The 22,348-nt window shown below is 45.0% G+C and overlaps 14 non-coding genes across 14 annotated transcripts; all 14 read right to left on the bottom strand.

The window, feature by feature from the left end:
• Positions 1 to 4,008: 4,008 nt before the first annotated feature.
• Positions 4,009 to 4,090, bottom strand: trnal-uag (transfer RNA leucine (anticodon UAG)). Its single transcript has one exon. It is a non-coding gene; the product is annotated as a tRNA-Leu (tRNA).
• A 1,303-nt stretch (positions 4,091 to 5,393) lies between these two features.
• Positions 5,394 to 5,475, bottom strand: trnal-uag (transfer RNA leucine (anticodon UAG)). Its single transcript has one exon. It is a non-coding gene; the product is annotated as a tRNA-Leu (tRNA).
• Positions 5,476 to 7,108: 1,633 nt separating this feature from the next.
• trnal-uag (transfer RNA leucine (anticodon UAG)) lies at positions 7,109 to 7,191 on the bottom strand. Its single transcript has one exon. It is a non-coding gene; the product is annotated as a tRNA-Leu (tRNA).
• A 2,228-nt stretch (positions 7,192 to 9,419) lies between these two features.
• Positions 9,420 to 9,501, bottom strand: trnal-uag (transfer RNA leucine (anticodon UAG)). The gene has a single exon. It is a non-coding gene; the product is annotated as a tRNA-Leu (tRNA).
• A 607-nt stretch (positions 9,502 to 10,108) lies between these two features.
• Positions 10,109 to 10,190, bottom strand: trnal-uag (transfer RNA leucine (anticodon UAG)). Its single transcript has one exon. It is a non-coding gene; the product is annotated as a tRNA-Leu (tRNA).
• Positions 10,191 to 11,815: 1,625 nt separating this feature from the next.
• Positions 11,816 to 11,897, bottom strand: trnal-uag (transfer RNA leucine (anticodon UAG)). Its single transcript has one exon. It is a non-coding gene; the product is annotated as a tRNA-Leu (tRNA).
• A 612-nt stretch (positions 11,898 to 12,509) lies between these two features.
• On the bottom strand, positions 12,510 to 12,591 carry trnal-uag (transfer RNA leucine (anticodon UAG)). Its single transcript has one exon. It is a non-coding gene; the product is annotated as a tRNA-Leu (tRNA).
• A 609-nt stretch (positions 12,592 to 13,200) lies between these two features.
• On the bottom strand, positions 13,201 to 13,282 carry trnal-uag (transfer RNA leucine (anticodon UAG)). Its single transcript has one exon. It is a non-coding gene; the product is annotated as a tRNA-Leu (tRNA).
• A 1,631-nt stretch (positions 13,283 to 14,913) lies between these two features.
• Positions 14,914 to 14,995, bottom strand: trnal-uag (transfer RNA leucine (anticodon UAG)). The gene has a single exon. It is a non-coding gene; the product is annotated as a tRNA-Leu (tRNA).
• A 609-nt stretch (positions 14,996 to 15,604) lies between these two features.
• Positions 15,605 to 15,686, bottom strand: trnal-uag (transfer RNA leucine (anticodon UAG)). The gene has a single exon. It is a non-coding gene; the product is annotated as a tRNA-Leu (tRNA).
• A 1,626-nt stretch (positions 15,687 to 17,312) lies between these two features.
• Positions 17,313 to 17,394, bottom strand: trnal-uag (transfer RNA leucine (anticodon UAG)). The gene has a single exon. It is a non-coding gene; the product is annotated as a tRNA-Leu (tRNA).
• A 1,303-nt stretch (positions 17,395 to 18,697) lies between these two features.
• On the bottom strand, positions 18,698 to 18,779 carry trnal-uag (transfer RNA leucine (anticodon UAG)). Its single transcript has one exon. It is a non-coding gene; the product is annotated as a tRNA-Leu (tRNA).
• Positions 18,780 to 19,718: 939 nt separating this feature from the next.
• Positions 19,719 to 19,800, bottom strand: trnal-uag (transfer RNA leucine (anticodon UAG)). The gene has a single exon. It is a non-coding gene; the product is annotated as a tRNA-Leu (tRNA).
• A 1,950-nt stretch (positions 19,801 to 21,750) lies between these two features.
• On the bottom strand, positions 21,751 to 21,832 carry trnal-uag (transfer RNA leucine (anticodon UAG)). The gene has a single exon. It is a non-coding gene; the product is annotated as a tRNA-Leu (tRNA).
• Positions 21,833 to 22,348: the final 516 nt, after the last annotated feature.

Genomic DNA, 22,348 nt, shown 5'->3' with positions numbered 1-22,348 from the left:
TTTCAAGTCTGGAGTCCTCCAAAGCAGCATTCTCAACTTGGTACATGAGCAGGGCTGAACTTGTGAGGAACAATGCTTGCATAACCTTCAAAGTAAAAAATGTTAAGCTATATGTAACTCTGAAAAAGAAGAAGGGTTCCAATGTCTTTTTCAAATTGTTTCCCATCATCTATACTGGAAGAGTGGGTTTTCAAGAGAACACAAAGGCAAGAATCATTGTAAAGTTACCAGCATTCAATCCCACGCCTCAGCAGAGACTGGAGCCTAAATCCAGCGCCTTAGACCACTCGGCCACGCTACCCTGTTGTAATATCATTTTTGCAATTTTCAAGTCTGGAGTCCTCCAAAGCAGCATTCTCAACTTGGTACATGAGCAGGGCTGAACTTGTGAGGAACAATGCTTGCCTAACCTTCAAAGTAAAAAATGCTAAGCTATATGTAACTCTGAAAAAGAAGAATGGTTCCAATGTCTTTTTCAAATTGTTTCCCGTCATCTGTACTGGAAGAGAGGGTTTTCAAGAGAACACAAAGGCAAGAATCATTGTAAAGTGACAAGCTGGCAGCATTCGATCCCACGCCTTCTCAGAGACTGGAACCTAAATCCAGTGCCTTAGACCACTAGGACACGCTACCACAGGAAGACAGTATTTGCTGACATTCTTGTGGAAGAAGGTGAATTTGTCTTCTGTCAGAAGAGGAAAGATGCATCATTTCCTGCCTGTTATCAAAACACCGCAGGGTCTTCTTCAATGGGGCCTAAGAACAAAGCCAGGTATGAGCATTTGCAAACGGCATCGTGGCATGGCTCTCTGCTACCATCATGCGAATGACTGCTCTTCAGCCTTGGGTCAGGCACCGTTGTTGAGAGTGATTAGGTATAAGAATTCTTCTGCCATTTCCTAAAAACACTGCTTGGCAGCGGTGGGATTCGACCCCACGCATTCGCAGAGACTGGAGACTAAATCCAGCTCCTTAGACCGCTCGGCCACGCTACCCTGTGGTAATAACATTTTTGCAATTTTCAAGTCTGGAGTCCTCCAAAGCAGCATTCTCAACTTGGTACATGAGCAGGGCTGAACTTGTGAGGAACAATGCTTGCCTAACCTTCAAAGTAAAAAATGCTAAGCTATATGTAACTCTGAAAAAGAAGAATGGTTCCAATATATTTTTCAAATTGTTTCCCCTCATCTGGTCTGGAAGAGAGGGGTTTCAAGAGAACACAAAGACAAGAATCATTGTAAAGTTACCATCTAGCAGCATTCGATCCCACGCCTCCTCAGAGAATGGAGCCTAAATCCAGCACGTTAGGCTACTCGGACACGCTACCACAGGAAGACTGTATTTGCTGACATTCTTGTGGAAGAAGGTGAATGTGTCTTCTGTCAGAAGAGGAAAGATGCATCATTTCCTGCCTGTTATCAAAACACCGCAGGTTCTTCTTCAATGGGGCCTAAGAACAAAGCCAGGTATGAGCATTTGCAAAGGGCATCGTGGCACGGCTCTCTGCTACCATCATGCGAATGACTGCTCTTCAGCCTTGGGTCAGGCACCATTGTTGAGAGTGATTAGGTATAAGAATTCTTCTGCCATCTCCTAAAAACACTGCTTGGCAGCGGTGAGATTCGACCCCACGCCTCCGCAGAGACTGGAGCCTAAATCCAGCGGCTTAGACCACTCGGCCACGCTACCCTGTTGTAATATCATTTTTGCAATTTTCAAGTCTGGAGTCCTCCAAAGCAGCATTCTCAACTTGGTACATGAGCAGGGCTGAACTTGTGAGGAACAATGCTTGCCCAACCTTCAAAGTAAAAAATGCTAAGCTATATGTAACTCTGAAAAAGAAGAATGGTTCCAATGTCTTTTTCAAATTGTTTCCCCTCATCTAGACTGGAAGAGAGGGTTTTCAAGAGAACACAAAGGCAAGAATCGTTGTAAAGTTACCAGCTGGCAGCATTCGATCCCACGCCTCCTCAGAGACTGGAGCCTAAATGCAGCGCCTTAGACCACTCAGACACGCTACCACAGGAAGACTGTATTTGCTGACATTCTTGTGGAAGAAGGTGAATTTGTCTTCTGTCAAAAGAGGAAAGATGCATCATTTCCTGCCTGTTATCAAAACACCGCAGGGTCTTCAATGTCGCCTAAGAACAAAGCCAGGTATGAGCATTTGCAAACGGCATCGTGGCATGGCTCTCTGCTACCATCATGCGAATGACTGCTCTTCAGCCGTGGGTCAGGCACCGTTGTTGAGAGTGATTAGGTATAAGAATTCTTCTGCCATTTCCTAAAAACACTGCTTGGCAGCGGTGGGATTTGACCCCACGCATCCGCAGAGACTGGAGCCTAAATCCAGCGCCTTAGAACACTCGGCCACGCTACCCTGTTGTAATGCCATTTTTGCAATTTTCAAGTCTGGAGTCCTCCAAAGCAGCATTCTCAACTTGGTACATGAGCAGGGCTGAACTTGTGAGGAACAATGCTTGCATAACCTTCAAAGTAAAAAATGCTAAGCTATATGTAACTCTGAAAAAGAAGAAGGGTTCCAATGTCTTTTTCAAATTGTTTCCCATCATCTATACTGGAAGAGTGGGTTTTCAAGAGAACACAAAGGCAAGAATCATTGTAAAGTTACCAGCATTCAATCCCACGCCTCAGCAGAGACTGGAGCCTAAATCCAGCGCCTTAGACCACTCGGCCACGCTACCCTGTTGTAATATCATTTTTGCAATTTTCAAGTCTGGAGTCCTCCAAAGCAGCATTCTCAACTTGGTACATGAGCAGGGCTGAACTTGTGAGGAACAATGCTTGCCTAACCTTCAAAGTAAAAAATGCTAAGCTATATGTAACTCTGAAAAAGAATGGTTCCAATGTCTTTTTCAAATTGTTTCCCGTCATCTGTACTGGAAGAGAGGGTTTTCAAGAGAACACAAAGGCAAGAATCATTGTAAAGTGACAAGCTGGCAGCATTCGATCCCACGCCTTCTCAGAGACTGGAACCTAAATCCAGTGCCTTAGACCACTAGGACACGCTACCACAGGAAGACAGTATTTGCTGACATTCTTGTGGAAGAAGGTGAATTTGTCTTCTGTCAGAAGAGGAAAGATGCATCATTTCCTGCCTGTTATCAAAACACCGCAGGGTCTTCTTCAATGGGGCCTAAGAACAAAGCCAGGTATGAGCATTTGCAAACGGCATCGTGGCATGGCTCTCTGCTACCATCATGCGAATGACTGCTCTTCAGCCTTGGGTCAGGCACCGTTGTTGAGAGTGATTAGGTATAAGAATTCTTCTGCCATTTCCTAAAAACACTGCTTGGCAGCGGTGGGATTCGACCCCACGCATTCGCAGAGACTGGAGACTAAATCCAGCTCCTTAGACCGCTCGGCCACGCTACCCTGTGGTAATAACATTTTTGCAATTTTCAAGTCTGGAGTCCTCCAAAGCAGCATTCTCAACTTGGTACATGAGCAGGGCTGAACTTGTGAGGAACAATGCTTGCCTAACCTTCAAAGTAAAAAATGCTAAGCTATATGTAACTCTGAAAAAGAAGAATGGTTCCAATATATTTTTCAAATTGTTTCCCCTCATCTGGTCTGGAAGAGAGGGGTTTCAAGAGAACACAAAGACAAGAATCATTGTAAAGTTACCATCTAGCAGCATTCGATCCCACGCCTCCTCAGAGACGGGAGCCTAAATCCAGCACGTTAGGCTACTCGGACACGCTACCATAGGAAGACTGTATTTGCTGACATTCTTGTGGAAGAAGGTGAATGTGTCTTCTGTCAGAAGAGGAAAGATGCATCATTTCCTGTCTGTTATCAAAACACCGCAGGTTCTTCTTCAATGGGGCCTAAGAACAAAGCCAGGTATGAGCATTTGCAAACGGCATTGTGGCATGGCTCTCTGCTACCATCATGCGAATGACTGCTCTTCAGCCTTGGGTCAGGCACCATTGTTGAGAGTGATTAGGTATAAGAATTCTTCTGCCATCTCCTGAAAACACTGCTTGGCAGCGGTGGGATTCGAACCCACGCCTCCGCAGAGACTGGAGCCTAAATCCAGCGCCTTAGACCACTCGGCCACGCTACCCTGTTGTAATATCGTTTTTGCAATTTTCAAGTCTGGAGTCCTCCAAAGCAGCATTCTCAACTTGGTACATGAGCAGGGCTGAACTTGTGAGGAACAATGCTTGCCTAACCTTCAAAGTAAAAAATGCTAAGCTATATGTAACTCTGAAAAAGAAGAATGGTTCCAATGTCTTTTTCAAATTGTTTCCCCTCATCTAGACTGGAAGAGAGGGTTTTCAAGAGAACACAAAGGCAAGAATCGTTGTAAAGTTACCAGCTGGCAGCATTCGATCCCACGCCTCCTCAGAGACTGGAGCCTAAATGCAGCGCCTTAGACCACTCAGACACACTACCACAGGAAGACTGTATTTGGTGACATTCTTGTGGAAGAAGGTGAATTTGTCTTCTGTCAAAAGAGGAAAGATGCATCATTTCCTGCCTGTTATCAAAACACCGCAGGGTCTTCAATGTCGCCTAAGAACAAAGCCAGGTATGAGCATTTGCAAACGGCATCGTGGCATGGCTCTCTGCTACCATCATGCGAATGACTGCTCTTCAGCCTTGGGTCAGGCACCGTTGTTGAGAGTGATTAGGTATAAGAATTCTTCTGCCATTTCCTAAAAACACTGCTTGGCAGCAGTGGGATTCGACCCCACGCATCCGCAGAGACTGGAGACTAAATCCAGCTCCTTAGACCGCTCGGCCACGCTACCCTGTGGTAATAACATTTTTGCAATTTTCAAGTCTGGAGTCCTCCAAAGCAGCATTCTCAACTTGGTACATGAGCAGGGCTGAACTTGTGAGGAACAATGCTTGCCTAACCTTCAAAGTAAAAAATGCTAAGCTATATGTAACTCTGAAAAAGAAGAATGGTTCCAATATATTTTTCAAATTGTTTCCCCTCATCTGGTCTGGAAGAGAGGGGTTTCAAGAGAACACAAAGACAAGAATCATTGTAAAGTTACCATCTAGCAGCATTCGATCCCACGCCTCCTCAGAGACTGGAGCCTAAATCCAGCACGTTAGGCTACTCGGACACGCTACCACAGGAAGACTGTATTTGCTGACATTCTTGTGGAAGAAGGTGAATGTGTCTTCTGTCAGAAGAGGAAAGATGCATCATTTCCTGCCTGTTATCAAAACACCGCAGGTTCTTCTTCAATGGGGCCTAAGAACAAAGCCAGGTATGAGCATTTGCAAAGGGCATCGTGGCACGGCTCTCTGCTACCATCATGCGAATGACTGCTCTTCAGCCTTGGGTCAGGCACCATTGTTGAGAGTGATTAGGTATAAGAATTCTTCTGCCATCTCCTAAAAACACTGCTTGGCAGCGGTGAGATTCGAACCCACGCCTCCGCAGAGACTGGAGCCTAAATCCAGCGGCTTAGACCACTCGGCCACGCTACCCTGTTGTAATATCATTTTTGCAATTTTCAAGTCTGGAGTCCTCCAAAGCAGCATTCTCAACTTGGTACATGAGCAGGGCTGAACTTGTGAGGAACAATGCTTGCCTAACCTTCAAAGTAAAAAATGCTAAGCTATATGTAACTCTGAAAAAGAAGAATGGTTCCAATGTCTTTTTCAAATTGTTTCCCCTCATCTAGTGTGAAAGAGAGGGTTGTCAAGAGAACACAACGGCAAGAATCATTGTAAACTTATCGTCTGGCAGCATTCAACATCACACCTCGTCAGAGACTGGAGCCTAAATCCAGCACCTTAGACCACTCGGCCATGCTACCCAGTGTAAGTGTCTTTTTTGTCATTTTCAGGTCTGGAGTCTTCCAAAGCAGCATTCTCAACTTGGTCCATGAGCAGGGCTGAACTTGTGAGGAACAATGCTTGCCTAACCTTCAAAGTAAAAAATGCTAAGCTATATGTAACTCTGAAAAAGAAGAATGGTTCCAATGTCTTTTTCAAATTGTTTCCCCTCATCTAGACTGGAAGAGAGGGTTTTCAAGAGAACACAAAGGCAAGAATCGTTGTAAAGTTACCAGCTGGCAGCATTCGATCCCACGCCTCCTCAGAGACTGGAGCCTAAATGCAGCGCCTTAGACCACTCAGACACGCTACCACAGGAAGACTGTATTTGCTGACATTCTTGTGGAAGAAGGTGAATTTGTCTTCTGTCAAAAGAGGAAAGATGCATCATTTCCTGCCTGTTATCAAAACACCGCAGAGTCTTCAATGTCGCCTAAGAACAAAGCCAGGTATGAGCATTTGCATACGGCATCGTGGCATGGCTCTCTGCTACCATCATGCGAATGACTGCTCTTCAGCCTTGGGTCAGGCACCGTTGTTGAGAGTGATTAGGTATAAGAATTCTTCTGCCATTTCCTAAAAACACTGCTTGGCAGCGGTGGGATTCGACCCCACACATCCGCAGAGACTGGAGACTAAATCCAGCTCCTTAGACCGCTCGGCCACGCTACCCTGTGGTAATATCATTTTTGCAATTTTCAAGTCTGGAGTCCTCCAAAGCAGCATTCTCAACTTGGTACATGAGCAGGGCTGAACTTGTGAGGAACAATGCTTGCCTAACTTTCAAAGTAAAAAATGCTAAGCTATATGTAACTGAAAAAGAAGAAGGGTTCCAATGTCTTTTTCAAATTGTTTCCCGTCATCTGTACTGGAAGAGAGGGTTTTCAAGAGAACACAAAGGCAAGAATCATTGTAAAGTTACCAGCTGGCAGCATTCGATCCCACGCCTTCTCAGAGACTGGAGCCTAAATCCAGTGCCTTAGACCACTCGGACACGCTACCACAGGAAGACAGTATTTGCTGACATTCTTGTGGAAGAAGGTGAATTTGTCTTCTGTCAGAAGAGGAAAGATGCATCATTTCCTGCCTGTTATCAAAACAACGCAGGTTCTTCTTCAATGTCGCCTAAGAACAAAGCCATGTATGAGCATTTGCAAACGGCATCGTGGCATGGCTCTCTGCTACCATCATGCGAATGACTGCTCTTCAACCTTGGGTCAGGCACCGTTGTTGAGAGTGATTAGGTATAAGAATTCTTCTGCCATCTCCTAAAAACACTGCTTGGCAGCGGTGGGATTCGAACCCACGCCTCCGAAGAGACTGGAGCCTAAATCCAGCACCTTAGACCACTTGGCCACGCTATCCTGTTGTAATATCATTTTTGCAATTTTCAAGTCTGGAGTCCTCCAAAGCAGCATTCTCAACTTGGTACATGAGCAGGGCTGAACTTGTGAGGAACAATGCTTGCCTAACCTTCAAAGTAAAAAATGCTAAGCTATATGTAACTCTGAAAAAGAAGAATGGTTCCAATGTCTTTTTCAAATTGTTTCCCCTCATCTAGACTGGAAGAGAGGGTTTTCAAGAGAACACAAAGGCAAGAATCGTTGTAAAGTTACCAGCTGGCAGCATTCGATCCCACGCATCCTCAGAGACTGGAGCCTAAATGCAGCGCCTTAGACCACTCAGACACGCTACCACAGGAAGACTGTATTTGCTGACATTCTTGTGGAAGAAGGTGAATTTGTCTTCTGTCAAAAGAGGAAAGATGCATCATTTCCTGCCTGTTATCAAAACACCACAGGGTCTTCAATGTCGCCTAAGAACAAAGCTAGGTATGAGCATTTGCAAACGGCATCGTGGCATGGCTCTCTGCTACCATCATGCGAATGACTGCTCTTCAGCCTTGGGTCAGGCACCGTTGTTGAGAGTGATTAGGTCTAAGAATTCTTCTGCCATTTCCTAAAAAAACTGCTTGGCAGCGGTGGGATTCGACCCCACGCATCCGCAGAGACTGGAGACTAAATCCAGCTCCTTAGACCGCTCTGCCACACTACCCTGTGGTAATATCATTTTTGCAATTTTCAAGTCTGGAGTCCTCCAAAGCAGCATTCTCAACTTGGTACATGAGCAGGGCTGAACTTGTGAGGAACAATGCTTGCCTAACTTTCAAAGTAAAAAATGCTAAGCTATATGTAACTGAAAAAGAAGAAGGGTTCCAATGTCTTTTTCAAATTGTTTCCCGTCATCTGTACTGGAAGAGAGAGTTTTCAAGAGAACACAAAGGCAAGAATCATTGTAAAGTTACCAGCTGGCAGCATTCGATCCCACACCTTCTCAGAGACTGGAGCCTAAATCCAGTGCCTTAGACCAGGGGTTCTCAACTGGTCTCAGCCCGGGACCCACTTTTTCTCATTGTCATTAAGTCGCGACCCATTAAAGAAAAAAAAGTTGTAGGTTGCCATACACCATGCACTTTATGTAATACAACTTGTTTGGTGGTCTTATGAAGGACCTTTTAAAAGCTATTGAAATTATAAAAAAAAACAGTATGTAGTGTTCTGGGGCCTTCACGACCGCCCCTTGCGTCCGTGTTAAGGTAATTTGTAGACGGTGCCTTAGACGTTGCAGTGGTGAAAGTTGCACATTTAAAATAACATGTTGTCTGCTATTTAAAATACGTCTATTCCTGACGTAAACAAAGTTGTAGATGTTTGTCTTAGTTGCCAGAAATAAGAATTTTCATATTCTGGCACTTTTGCTAATACTGTCAAAGTTATTGAAGAAAGAATTAAGAATATGTGAACGTGAAACAAACTTTACTAGTATGCATACGAGTGACTTTTGATACCATTAAAATTACCTTAAAACTATGTACAGCTATAAAGAAGTGTGTCCTCTTTGGGTCCGACACAGAGATACGGTCTCTGGTCCGACAGAGATGTAGACTGGAAAAAATGCGATATTTTTCGCTTGGCCATTTTCAACGCTTAGCGATTAGCGCTCCGCTGCTTTGCGAGTCACGCTGGTGATCAGATTCCCGCATTTGTTGATGGGGAGTGAAATAATTATATTACTCGCAAATTTAAATTTATGGTCGCGATTGCGACGATTTTAGTCGCAATCTGGAGCCCTGTCATGTCTGACGGGTGCCTCTCTGTATTTTTTCAGGATAAAAGGTGAGTACAAAATTAGAAGAGTAGCATATTAATTTTTTTACAAACTGTCCGCGACCCACCCAGAACGTGTCCGCGACCCACTTTTGGGTCGCGACCCACCAGTTGAGAATCACTGCCTTAGACCACTCGGACACGCTACCACAGGAAGACAGTATTTGCTGACATTCTTGTGGAAGAAGGTGAATTTGTCTTCTGTCAGAAGAGGAAAGATGCATCATTTCCTGCCTGTTATCAAAACACCGCAGGGTCTTCAATGTCGCCTAAGAACAAAGCCAGGTATGAGCATTTGCAAATGGCTTCGTGGCATGGCTCTCTGCTACCATCATGCGAATGACTGCTCTTCAGCCTTGGGTCAGGCACCGTTGTTGAGAGTGATTAGGTATAAGAATTCTTCTGCCATCTCCTAAAAACACTGCTTGGCAGCGGTGGGATTCAAACCCACGACTCCGCAGAGACTGGAGCCTAAATCCTGCGCCTTAGATCACTCGGCCACGCTACCCTGTTGTAATATCATTTTTGCAATTTTCAAGTCTGGAGTCCTCCAAAGCAGCATTCTCAACTTGGTACATGAGCAGGGCTGAACTTGTTAGGAACAATGCTTGCCTAACCTTCAAAGTAAAAAATGCTAAGCTATATGTAACTGAAAAAGAAGAATGGTTCCAATGTCTTTTTCAAATTGTTTCCCCTCATCTGTACTGGAAGAGAGTGTTTTCAAGAGAACACAAAGGCAAGAATCATTGTAAAGTTACCAGCTGGCAGCATTCGATCCCATGCCTTCTCAGAGACTGGAGCCTAAATCCAGTGCCTTAGACCATTCAGACACGCTACCACAGGAAGACTGTATTTGCTGACATTCTTGTGGAAGAAGGTGAATTTGTCTTCTGTCAGAAGAGGAAAGATGCATCATTTCCTGCCTGTTATCAAAACACCGCAGGGTCTTCAATGTCGCCTAAGAACAAAGCCAGGTATGAGCATTTGCAAATGGCATCGTGGCATGGCTCTCTGCTACCATCATGCGAATGACTGCTCTTCAGCCTTGGGTCAGGCAACGTTTTTGAGAGTGATTAGGTATAAGAATTCTTCTGCCATGTCCTAAAAACACTGCTTGGCAGCGGTGGGATTCGAACCCACGCCTCCGCAGAGACTGGAGCCTAAATCCAGCGCCTTAGACCACTCGGCCACGCTACCCTGTTGTAATATCATTTTTGCAATTTTCAAGTCTGGAGTCCTCCAAAGCAGCATTCTCAACTTGGTACATGAGCAGGGCTGAACTTGTGAGGAACAATGCTTGCCTAACCTTCAAAGTAAAAAATGCTAAGCTATATATAACTCTGAAAAAGAAGAATGGTTCCAATGTCTTTTTCAAATTGTTTCCCCTCATCTAGACTGGAAGAGAGGGTTTTCAAGAGAACACAAAGGCAAGAATCGTTGTAAAGTTACCAGCTGGCAGCATTCGATCCCACGCCTCCTCAGAGACTGGAGCCTAAATGCAGCGCCTTAGACCACTCAGACACGCTACCACAGGAAGACTGTATTTGCTGACATTCTTGTGGAAGAAGGTGAATTTGTCTTCTGTCAAAAGAGGAAAGATGCATCATTTCCTGCCTGTTATCAAAACACCGCAGGGTCTTCAATGTCGCCTAAGAACAAAGCCAGGTATGAGCATTTGCAAACGGCATCGTGGCATGGCTCTCTGCTACCATCATGCGAATGACTGCTCTTCAGCCTTGGGTCAGGCACCGTTGTTGAGAGTGATTAGGTATAAGAATTCTTCTGCCATTTCCTAAAAACACTGCTTGGCAGCGGTGGGATTCGACCCCACGCATCCTCAGAGACTGGAGCCTAAATCCAGCGCCTTAGAACACTCGGTCACGCTACCCTGTTGTAATGCCATTTTTGCAATTTTCAAGTCTGGAGTCCTCCAAAGCAGCATTCTCAACTTGGTACATGAGCAGGGCTGAACTTGTGAGGAACAATGCTTGCATAACCTTCAAAGTAAAAAATGCTAAGCTATATGTAACTCTGAAAAAGAAGAAGGGTTCCAATGTCTTTTTCAAATTGTTTCCCATCATCTATACTGGAAGAGTGGGTTTTCAAGAGAACACAAAGGCAAGAATCATTGTAAAGTTACCAGCATTCAATCCCACGCCTCAGCAGAGACTGGAGCCTAAATCCAGCGCCTTAGACCACTCGGCCACGCTACCCTGTTGTAATATCATTTTTGCAATTTTCAAGTCTGGAGTCCTCCAAAGCAGCATTCTCAACTTGGTACATGAGCAGGGCTGAACTTGTGAGGAACAATGCTTGCCTAACCTTCAAAGTAAAAAATGCTAAGCTATATGTAACTCTGAAAAAGAAGAATGGTTCCAATGTCTTTTTCAAATTGTTTCCCGTCATCTGTATTGGAAGAGAGGGTTTTCAAGAGAACACAAAGGCAAGAATCATTGTAAAGTGACAAGCTGGCAGCATTCGATCCCACGCCTTCTCAGAGACTGGAACCTAAATCCAGTGCCTTAGACCACTAGGACACGCTACCACAGGAAGACAGTATTTGCTGACATTCTTGTGGAAGAAGGTGAATTTGTCTTCTGTCAGAAGAGGAAAGATGCATCATTTCCTGCCTGTTATCAAAACACCGCAGGGTCTTCAATGTCGCCTAAGAACAAAGCCAGGTATGAGCATTTGCAAATGGCATCGTGGCATGGCTCTCTGCTACCATCATGCGAATGACTGCTCTTCAGCCTTGGGTCAGGCAACGTTTTTGAGAGTGATTAGGTATAAGAATTCTTCTGCCATGTCCTAAAAACACTGCTTGGCAGCGGTGGGATTCAAACCCACGCCTCCGCAGAGACTGGAGCCTAAATCCAGCGCCTTAGACCACTCGGCCATGCTACCCTGTTGTAATATCATTTTTGCAATTTTCAAGTCTGGAGTCCTCCAAAGCAGCATTCTCAACTTGGTACATGAGCAGGGCTGAACTTGTGAGGAACAATGCTTGCCTAACCTTCAAAGTAAAAAATGCTAAGCTATATGTAACTCTGAAAAAGAAGAATGGTTCCAATATATTTTTCAAATTGTTTCCCCTCATCTGGTCTGGAAGAGAGGGGTTTCAAGAGAACACAAAGACAAGAATCATTGTAAAGTTACCATCTAGCAGCATTCGATCCCACGCCTCCTCAGAGACTGGAGCCTAAATCCAGCACGTTAGGCTACTCGGACACGCTACCACAGGAAGACTGTATTTGCTGACATTCTTGTGGAAGAAGGTGAATGTGTCTTCTGTCAGAAGAGGAAAGATGCATCATTCCCTGCCTGTTATCAAAACACCGCAGGTTCTTCTTCAATGGGGCCTAAGAACAAAGCCAGGTATGAGCATTTGCAAAGGGCATCGTGGCACGGCTCTCTGCTACCATCATGCGAATGACTGCTCTTCAGCCTTGGGTCAGGCACCATTGTTGAGAGTGATTAGGTATAAGAATTCTTCTGCCATCTCCTAAAAACACTGCTTGGCAGCGGTGAGATTCGAACCCACGCCTCCGCAGAGACTGGAGCCTAAATCCAGCGGCTTAGACCACTCGGCCACGCTACCCTGTTGTAATATCATTTTTGCAATTTTCAAGTCTGGAGTCCTCCAAAGCAGCATTCTCAACTTGGTACATGAGCAGGGCTGAACTTGTGAGGAACAATGCTTGCCTAACCTTCAAAGTAAAAAATGCTAAGCTGTATGTAACTCTGAAAAAGAAGAATGGTTCCAATGTCTTTTTCAAATTGTTTCCCCTCATCTAGACTGGAAGAGAGGGTTTTCAAGAGAACACAAAGGCAAGAATCGTTGTAAAGTTACCAGCTGGCAGCATTCGATCCCACGCCTCCTCAGAGACTGGAGCCTAAATGCAGCGCCTTAGACCACTCAGACACGCTACCACAGGAAGACTGTATTTGCTGACATTCTTGTGGAAGAAGGTGAATTTGTCTTCTGTCAAAAGAGGAAAGATGCATCATTTCCTGCCTGTTATCAAAACACCGCAGGGTCTTCAATGTCGCCTAAGAACAAAGCCAGGTATGAGCATTTGCAAACGGCATCGTGGCATGGCTCTCTGCTACCATCATGCGAATGACTGCTCTTCAGCCGTGGGTCAGGCACCGTTGTTGAGAGTGATTAGGTATAAGAATTCTTCTGCCATTTCCTAAAAACACTGCTTGGCAGCGGTGGGATTCGACCCCACGCATCCGCAGAGACTGGAGCCTAAATCCAGCGCCTTAGAACACTCGGCCACGCTACCCTGTTGTAATGCCATTTTTGCAATTTTCAAGTCTGGAGTCCTCCAAAGCAGCATTCTCAACTTGGTACATGAGCAGGGCTGAACTTGTGAGGAACAATGCTTGCATAACCTTCAAAGTAAAAAATGCTAAGCTATATGTAACTCTGAAAAAGAAGAAGGGTTCCAATGTCTTTTTCAAATTGTTTCCCATCATCTATACTGGAAGAGTGGGTTTTCAAGAGAACACAAAGGCAAGAATCATTGTAAAGTTACCAGCATTCAATCCCACGCCTCAGCAGAGACTGGAGCCTAAATCCAGCGCCTTAGACCACTCGGCCACGCTACCCTGTTGTAATATCATTTTTGCAATTTTCAAGTCTGGAGTCCTCCAAAGCAGCATTCTCAACTTGGTACATGAGCAGGGCTGAACTTGTGAGGAACAATGCTTGCCTAACCTTCAAAGTAAAAAATGCTAAGCTATATGTAACTCTGAAAAAGAAGAATGGTTCCAATGTCTTTTTCAAATTGTTTCCCGTCATCTGTACTGGAAGAGAGGGTTTTCAAGAGAACACAAAGGCAAGAATCATTGTAAAGTGACAAGCTGGCAGCATTCGATCCCACGCCTTCTCAGAGACTGGAACCTAAATCCAGTGCCTTAGACCACTAGGACACGCTACCACAGGAAGACAGTATTTGCTGACATTCTTGTGGAAGAAGGTGAATTTGTCTTCTGTCAGAAGAGGAAAGATGCATCATTTCCTGCCTGTTATCAAAACACCGCAGGGTCTTCTTCAATGGGGCCTAAGAACAAAGCCAGGTATGAGCATTTGCAAACGGCATCGTGGCATGGCTCTCTGCTACCATCATGCGAATGACTGCTCTTCAGCCTTGGGTCAGGCACCGTTGTTGAGAGTGATTAGGTATAAGAATTCTTCTGCCATTTCCTAAAAACACTGCTTGGCAGCGGTGGGATTCGACCCCACGCATTCGCAGAGACTGGAGACTAAATCCAGCTCCTTAGACCGCTCGGCCACGCTACCCTGTGGTAATAACATTTTTGCAATTTTCAAGTCTGGAGTCCTCCAAAGCAGCATTCTCAACTTGGTACATGAGCAGGGCTGAACTTGTGAGGAACAATGCTTGCCTAACCTTCAAAGTAAAAAATGCTAAGCTATATGTAACTCTGAAAAAGAAGAATGGTTCCAATATATTTTTCAAATTGTTTCCCCTCATCTGGTCTGGAAGAGAGGGGTTTCAAGAGAACACAAAGACAAGAATCATTGTAAAGTTACCATCTAGCAGCATTCGATCCCACGCCTCCTCAGAGACTGGAGCCTAAATCCAGCACGTTAGGCTACTCGGACACGCTACCACAGGAAGACTGTATTTGCTGACATTCTTGTGGAAGAAGGTGAATGTGTCTTCTGTCAGAAGAGGAAAGATGCATCATTTCCTGCCTGTTATCAAAACACCGCAGGTTCTTCTTCAATGGGGCCTAAGAACAAAGCCAGGTATGAGCATTTGCAAAGGGCATCGTGGCACGGCTCTCTGCTACCATCATGCGAATGACTGCTCTTCAGCCTTGGGTCAGGCACCATTGTTGAGAGTGATTAGGTATAAGAATTCTTCTGCCATCTCCTAAAAACACTGCTTGGCAGCGGTGAGATTCGAACCCACGCCTCCGCAGAGACTGGAGCCTAAATCCAGCGGCTTAGACCACTCGGCCACGCTACCCTGTTGTAATATCATTTTTGCAATTTTCAAGTCTGGAGTCCTCCAAAGCAGCATTCTCAACTTGGTACATGAGCAGGGCTGAACTTGTGAGGAACAATGCTTGCCCAACCTTCAAAGTAAAAAATGCTAAGCTATATGTAACTCTGAAAAAGAAGAATGGTTCCAATGTCTTTTTCAAATTGTTTCCCCTCATCTAGACTGGAAGAGAGGGTTTTCAAGAGAACACAAAGGCAAGAATCGTTGTAAAGTTACCAGCTGGCAGCATTCGATCCCACGCCTCCTCAGAGACTGGAGCCTAAATGCAGCGCCTTAGACCACTCAGACACGCTACCACAGGAAGACTGTATTTGCTGACATTCTTGTGGAAGAAGGTGAATTTGTCTTCTGTCAAAAGAGGAAAGATGCATCATTTCCTGCCTGTTATCAAAACACCGCAGGGTCTTCAATGTCGCCTAAGAACAAAGCCAGGTATGAGCATTTGCAAACGGCATCGTGGCATGGCTCTCTGCTACCATCATGCGAATGACTGCTCTTCAGCCGTGGGTCAGGCACCGTTGTTGAGAGTGATTAGGTATAAGAATTCTTCTGCCATTTCCTAAAAACACTGCTTGGCAGCGGTGGGATTCGACCCCACGCATCCGCAGAGACTGGAGCCTAAATCCAGCGCCTTAGAACACTCGGCCACGCTACCCTGTTGTAATGCCATTTTTGCAATTTTCAAGTCTGGAGTCCTCCAAAGCAGCATTCTCAACTTGGTACATGAGCAGGGCTGAACTTGTGAGGAACAATGCTTGCATAACCTTCAAAGTAAAAAATGCTAAGCTATATGTAACTCTGAAAAAGAAGAAGGGTTCCAATGTCTTTTTCAAATTGTTTCCCATCATCTATACTGGAAGAGTGGGTTTTCAAGAGAACACAAAGGCAAGAATCATTGTAAAGTTACCAGCATTCAATCCCACGCCTCAGCAGAGACTGGAGCCTAAATCCAGCGCCTTAGACCACTCGGCCACGCTACCCTGTTGTAATATCATTTTTGCAATTTTCAAGTCTGGAGTCCTCCAAAGCAGCATTCTCAACTTGGTACATGAGCAGGGCTGAACTTGTGAGGAACAATGCTTGCCTAACCTTCAAAGTAAAAAATGCTAAGCTATATGTAACTGAAAAAGAATGGTTCCAATGTCTTTTTCAAATTGTTTCCCGTCATCTGTACTGGAAGAGAGGGTTTTCAAGAGAACACAAAGGCAAGAATCATTGTAAAGTGACAAGCTGGCAGCATTCGATCCCACGCCTTCTCAGAGACTGGAACCTAAATCCAGTGCCTTAGACCACTAGGACACGCTACCACAGGAAGACAGTATTTGCTGACATTCTTGTGGAAGAAGGTGAATTTGTCTTCTGTCAGAAGAGGAAAGATGCATCATTTCCTGCCTGTTATCAAAACACCGCAGGGTCTTCTTCAATGGGGCCTAAGAACAAAGCCAGGTATGAGCATTTGCAAACGGCATCGTGGCATGGCTCTCTGCTACCATCATGCGAATGACTGCTCTTCAGCCTTGGGTCAGGCACCGTTGTTGAGAGTGATTAGGTATAAGAATTCTTCTGCCATTTCCTAAAAACACTGCTTGGCAGCGGTGGGATTCGACCCCACGCATTCGCAGAGACTGGAGACTAAATCCAGCACCTTAGACCGCTCGGCCACGCTACCCTGTGGTAATAACATTTTTGCAATTTTCAAGTCTGGAGTCCTCCAAAGCAGCATTCTCAACTTGGTACATGAGCAGGGCTGAACTTGTGAGGAACAATGCTTGCCTAACCTTCAAAGTAAAAAATGCTAAGCTATATGTAACTCTGAAAAAGAAGAATGGTTCCAATATATTTTTCAAATTGTTTCCCCTCATCTGGTCTGGAAGAGAGGGGTTTCAAGAGAACACAAAGACAAGAATCATTGTAAAGTTACCATCTAGCAGCATTCGATCCCACGCCTCCTCAGAGACGGGAGCCTAAATCCAGCATGTTAGGCTACTCGGACACGCTACCATAGGAAGACTGTATTTGCTGACATTCTTGTGGAAGAAGGTGAATGTGTCTTCTGTCAGAAGAGGAAAGATGCATCATTTCCTGTCTGTTATCAAAACACCGCAGGTTCTTCTTCAATGGGGCCTAAGAACAAAGCCAGGTATGAGCATTTGCAAACGGCATTGTGGCATGGCTCTCTGCTACCATCATGCGAATGACTGCTCTTCAGCCTTGGGTCAGGCACCATTGTTGAGAGTGATTAGGTATAAGAATTCTTCTGCCATCTCCTGAAAACACTGCTTGGCAGCGGTGGGATTCGAACCCACGCCTCCGCAGAGACTGGAGCCTAAATCCAGCGCCTTAGACCACTCGGCCACGCTACCCTGTTGTAATATCGTTTTTGCAATTTTCAAGTCTGGAGTCCTCCAAAGCAGCATTCTCAACTTGGTACATGAGCAGGGCTGAACTTGTGAGGAACAATGCTTGCCTAACCTTCAAAGTAAAAAATGCTAAGCTATATGTAACTCTGAAAAAGAAGAATGGTTCCAATGTCTTTTTCAAATTGTTTCCCCTCATCTAGACTGGAAGAGAGGGTTTTCAAGAGAACACAAAGGCAAGAATCGTTGTAAAGTTACCAGCTGGCAGCATTCGATCCCACGCCTCCTCAGAGACTGGAGCCTAAATGCAGCGCCTTAGACCACTCAGACACACTACCACAGGAAGACTGTATTTGGTGACATTCTTGTGGAAGAAGGTGAATTTGTCTTCTGTCAAAAGAGGAAAGATGCATCATTTCCTGCCTGTTATCAAAACACCGCAGGGTCTTCAATGTCGCCTAAGAACAAAGCCAGGTATGAGCATTTGCAAACGGCATCGTGGCATGGCTCTCTGCTACCATCATGCGAATGACTGCTCTTCAGCCTTGGGTCAGGCACCGTTGTTGAGAGTGATTAGGTATAAGAATTCTTCTGCCATTTCCTAAAAACACTGCTTGGCAGCAGTGGGATTCGACCCCACGCATCCGCAGAGACTGGAGACTAAATCCAGCTCCTTAGACCGCTCGGCCACGCTACCCTGTGGTAATAACATTTTTGCAATTTTCAAGTCTGGAGTCCTCCAAAGCAGCATTCTCAACTTGGTACATGAGCAGGGCTGAACTTGTGAGGAACAATGCTTGCCTAACCTTCAAAGTAAAAAATGCTAAGCTATATGTAACTCTGAAAAAGAAGAATGGTTCCAATATATTTTTCAAATTGTTTCCCCTCATCTGGTCTGGAAGAGGGGGGTTTCAAGAGAACACAAAGACAAGAATCATTGTAAAGTTACCATCTAGCAGCATTCGATCCCACGCCTCCTCAGAGACTGGAGCCTAAATCCAGCACGTTAGGCTACTCGGACACGCTACCACAGGAAGACTGTATTTGCTGACATTCTTGTGGAAGAAGGTGAATGTGTCTTCTGTCAGAAGAGGAAAGATGCATCATTTCCTGCCTGTTATCAAAACACCGCAGGTTCTTCTTCAATGGGGCCTAAGAACAAAGCCAGGTATGAGCATTTGCAAAGGGCATCGTGGCACGGCTCTCTGCTACCATCATGCGAATGACTGCTCTTCAGCCTTGGGTCAGGCACCATTGTTGAGAGTGATTAGGTATAAGAATTCTTCTGCCATCTCCTAAAAACACTGCTTGGCAGCGGTGAGATTCGAACCCACGCCTCCGCAGAGACTGGAGCCTAAATCCAGCGGCTTAGACCACTCGGCCACGCTACCCTGTTGTAATATCATTTTTGCAATTTTCAAGTCTGGAGTCCTCCAAAGCAGCATTCTCAACTTGGTACATGAGCAAGGCTGAACTTGTGAGGAACAATGCTTGCCTAACCTTCAAAGTAAAAAATGCTAAGCTATATGTAACTCTGAAAAAGAAGAATGGTTCCAATGTCTTTTTCAAATTGTTTCCCCTCATCTTGTGTGAAAGAGAGGGTTGTCAAGAGAACACAACGGCAAGAATCATTGTAAACTTATCGTCTGGCAGCATTCAACATCACACCTCGTCAGAGACTGGAGCCTAAATCCAGCACCTTAGACCACTCGGCCATGCTACCCAGTGTAAGTGTCTTTTTTGTCATTTTCAGGTCTGGAGTCTTCCAAAGCAGCATTCTCAACTTGGTCCATGAGCAGGGCTGAACTTGTGAGGAACAATGCTTGCCTAACCTTCAAAGTAAAAAATGCTAAGCTATATGTAACTGAAAAAGAAGAATGGTTCCAATGTCTTTTTCAAATTGTTTCCCCTCATCTGTACTGGAAGAGAGTGTTTTCAAGAGAACACAAAGGCAAGAATCATTGTAAAGTTACCAGCTGGCAGCATTCGATCCCATGCCTTCTCAGAGACTGGAGCCTAAATCCAGTGCCTTAGACCATTCAGACACGCTACCACAGGAAGACTGTATTTGCTGACATTCTTGTGGAAGAAGGTGAATTTGTCTTCTGTCAGAAGAGGAAAGATGCATCATTTCCTGCCTGTTATCAAAACACCGCAGGGTCTTCAATGTCGCCTAAGAACAAAGCCAGGTATGAGCATTTGCAAATGGCATCGTGGCATGGCTCTCTGCTACCATCATGCGAATGACTGCTCTTCAGCCTTGGGTCAGGCAACGTTTTTGAGAGTGATTAGGTATAAGAATTCTTCTGCCATGTCCTAAAAACACTGCTTGGCAGCGGTGGGATTCGAACCCACGCCTCCGCAGAGACTGGAGCCTAAATCCAGCGCCTTAGACCACTCGGCCACGCTACCCTGTTGTAATATCATTTTTGCAATTTTCAAGTCTGGAGTCCTCCAAAGCAGCATTCTCAACTTGGTACATGAGCAGGGCTGAACTTGTGAGGAACAATGCTTGCCTAACCTTCAAAGTAAAAAATGCTAAGCTATATATAACTCTGAAAAAGAAGAATGGTTCCAATGTCTTTTTCAAATTGTTTCCCCTCATCTAGACTGGAAGAGAGGGTTTTCAAGAGAACACAAAGGCAAGAATCGTTGTAAAGTTACCAGCTGGCAGCATTCGATCCCACGCCTCCTCAGAGACTGGAGCCTAAATGCAGCGCCTTAGACCACTCAGACACGCTACCACAGGAAGACTGTATTTGCTGACATTCTTGTGGAAGAAGGTGAATTTGTCTTCTGTCAAAAGAGGAAAGATGCATCATTTCCTGCCTGTTATCAAAACACCGCAGGGTCTTCAATGTCGCCTAAGAACAAAGCCAGGTATGAGCATTTGCAAACGGCATCGTGGCATGGCTCTCTGCTACCATCATGCGAATGACTGCTCTTCAGCCTTGGGTCAGGCACCGTTGTTGAGAGTGATTAGGTATAAGAATTCTTCTGCCATTTCCTAAAAACACTGCTTGGCAGCGGTGGGATTCGACCCCACGCATCCTCAGAGACTGGAGCCTAAATCCAGCGCCTTAGACCACTCGGTCACGCTACCCTGTTGTAATGCCATTTTTGCAATTTTCAAGTCTGGAGTCCTCCAAAGCAGCATTCTCAACTTGGTACATGAGCAGGGCTGAACTTGTGAGGAACAATGCTTGCATAACCTTCAAAGTAAAAAATGCTAAGCTATATGTAACTCTGAAAAAGAAGAAGGGTTCCAATGTCTTTTTCAAATTGTTTCCCATCATCTATACTGGAAGAGTGGGTTTTCAAGAGAACACAAAGGCAAGAATCATTGTAAAGTTACCAGCATTCAATCCCACGCCTCAGCAGAGACTGGAGCCTAAATCCAGCGCCTTAGACCACTCGGTCACGCTACCCTGTTGTAATGCCATTTTTGCAATTTTCAAGTCTGGAGTCCTCCAAAGCAGCATTCTCAACTTGGTACATGAGCAGGGCTGAACTTGTGAGGAACAATGCTTGCATAACCTTCAAAGTAAAAAATGCTAAGCTATATGTAACTCTGAAAAAGAAGAAGGGTTCCAATGTCTTTTTCAAATTGTTTCCCATCATCTATACTGGAAGAGTGGGTTTTCAAGAGAACACAAAGGCAAGAATCATTGTAAAGTTACCAGCATTCAATCCCACGCCTCAGCAGAGACTGGAGCCTAAATCCAGCGCCTTAGACCACTCGGCCACGCTACCCTGTTGTAATATCATTTTTGCAATTTTCAAGTCTGGAGTCCTCCAAAGCAGCATTCTCAACTTGGTACATGAGCAGGGCTGAACTTGTGAGGAACAATGCTTGCCTAACCTTCAAAGTAAAAAATGCTAAGCTATATGTAACTCTGAAAAAGAAGAATGGTTCCAATGTCTTTTTCAAATTGTTTCCCGTCATCTGTACTGGAAGAGAGGGTTTTCAAGAGAACACAAAGGCAAGAATCATTGTAAAGTGACAAGCTGGCAGCATTCGATCCCACGCCTTCTCAGAGACTGGAACCTAAATCCAGTGCCTTAGACCACTAGGACACGCTACCACAGGAAGACAGTATTTGCTGACATTCTTGTGGAAGAAGGTGAATTTGTCTTCTGTCAGAAGAGGAAAGATGCATCATTTCCTGCCTGTTATCAAAACACCGCAGGGTCTTCAATGTCGCCTAAGAACAAAGCCAGGTATGAGCATTTGCAAATGGCATCGTGGCATGGCTCTCTGCTACCATCATGCGAATGACTGCTCTTCAGCCTTGGGTCAGGCAACGTTTTTGAGAGTGATTAGGTATAAGAATTCTTCTGCCATGTCCTAAAAACACTGCTTGGCAGCGGTGGGATTCAAACCCACGCCTCCGCAGAGACTGGAGCCTAAATCCAGCGCCTTAGACCACTCGGCCATGCTACCCTGTTGTAATATCATTTTTGCAATTTTCAAGTCTGGAGTCCTCCAAAGCAGCATTCTCAACTTGGTACATGAGCAGGGCTGAACTTGTGAGGAACAATGCTTGCCTAACCTTCAAAGTAAAAAATGCTAAGCTATATGTAACTCTGAAAAAGAAGAATGGTTCCAATATATTTTTCAAATTGTTTCCCCTCATCTGGTCTGGAAGAGAGGGGTTTCAAGAGAACACAAAGACAAGAATCATTGTAAAGTTACCATCTAGCAGCATTCGATCCCACGCCTCCTCAGAGACTGGAGCCTAAATCCAGCACGTTAGGCTACTCGGACACGCTACCACAGGAAGACTGTATTTGCTGACATTCTTGTGGAAGAAGGTGAATGTGTCTTCTGTCAGAAGAGGAAAGATGCATCATTCCCTGCCTGTTATCAAAACACCGCAGGTTCTTCTTCAATGGGGCCTAAGAACAAAGCCAGGTATGAGCATTTGCAAAGGGCATCGTGGCACGGCTCTCTGCTACC

The sequence above is a fragment of the Brachyhypopomus gauderio genome, chromosome 1, assembly GCF_052324685.1.
Source record: "Brachyhypopomus gauderio isolate BG-103 chromosome 1, BGAUD_0.2, whole genome shotgun sequence".
Classification (NCBI taxonomy): domain Eukaryota; kingdom Metazoa; phylum Chordata; class Actinopteri; order Gymnotiformes; family Hypopomidae; genus Brachyhypopomus; species Brachyhypopomus gauderio.
Note: the sequence above shows the minus strand (reverse complement) of the source record. Positions and strands in the feature narration are given on the sequence as shown.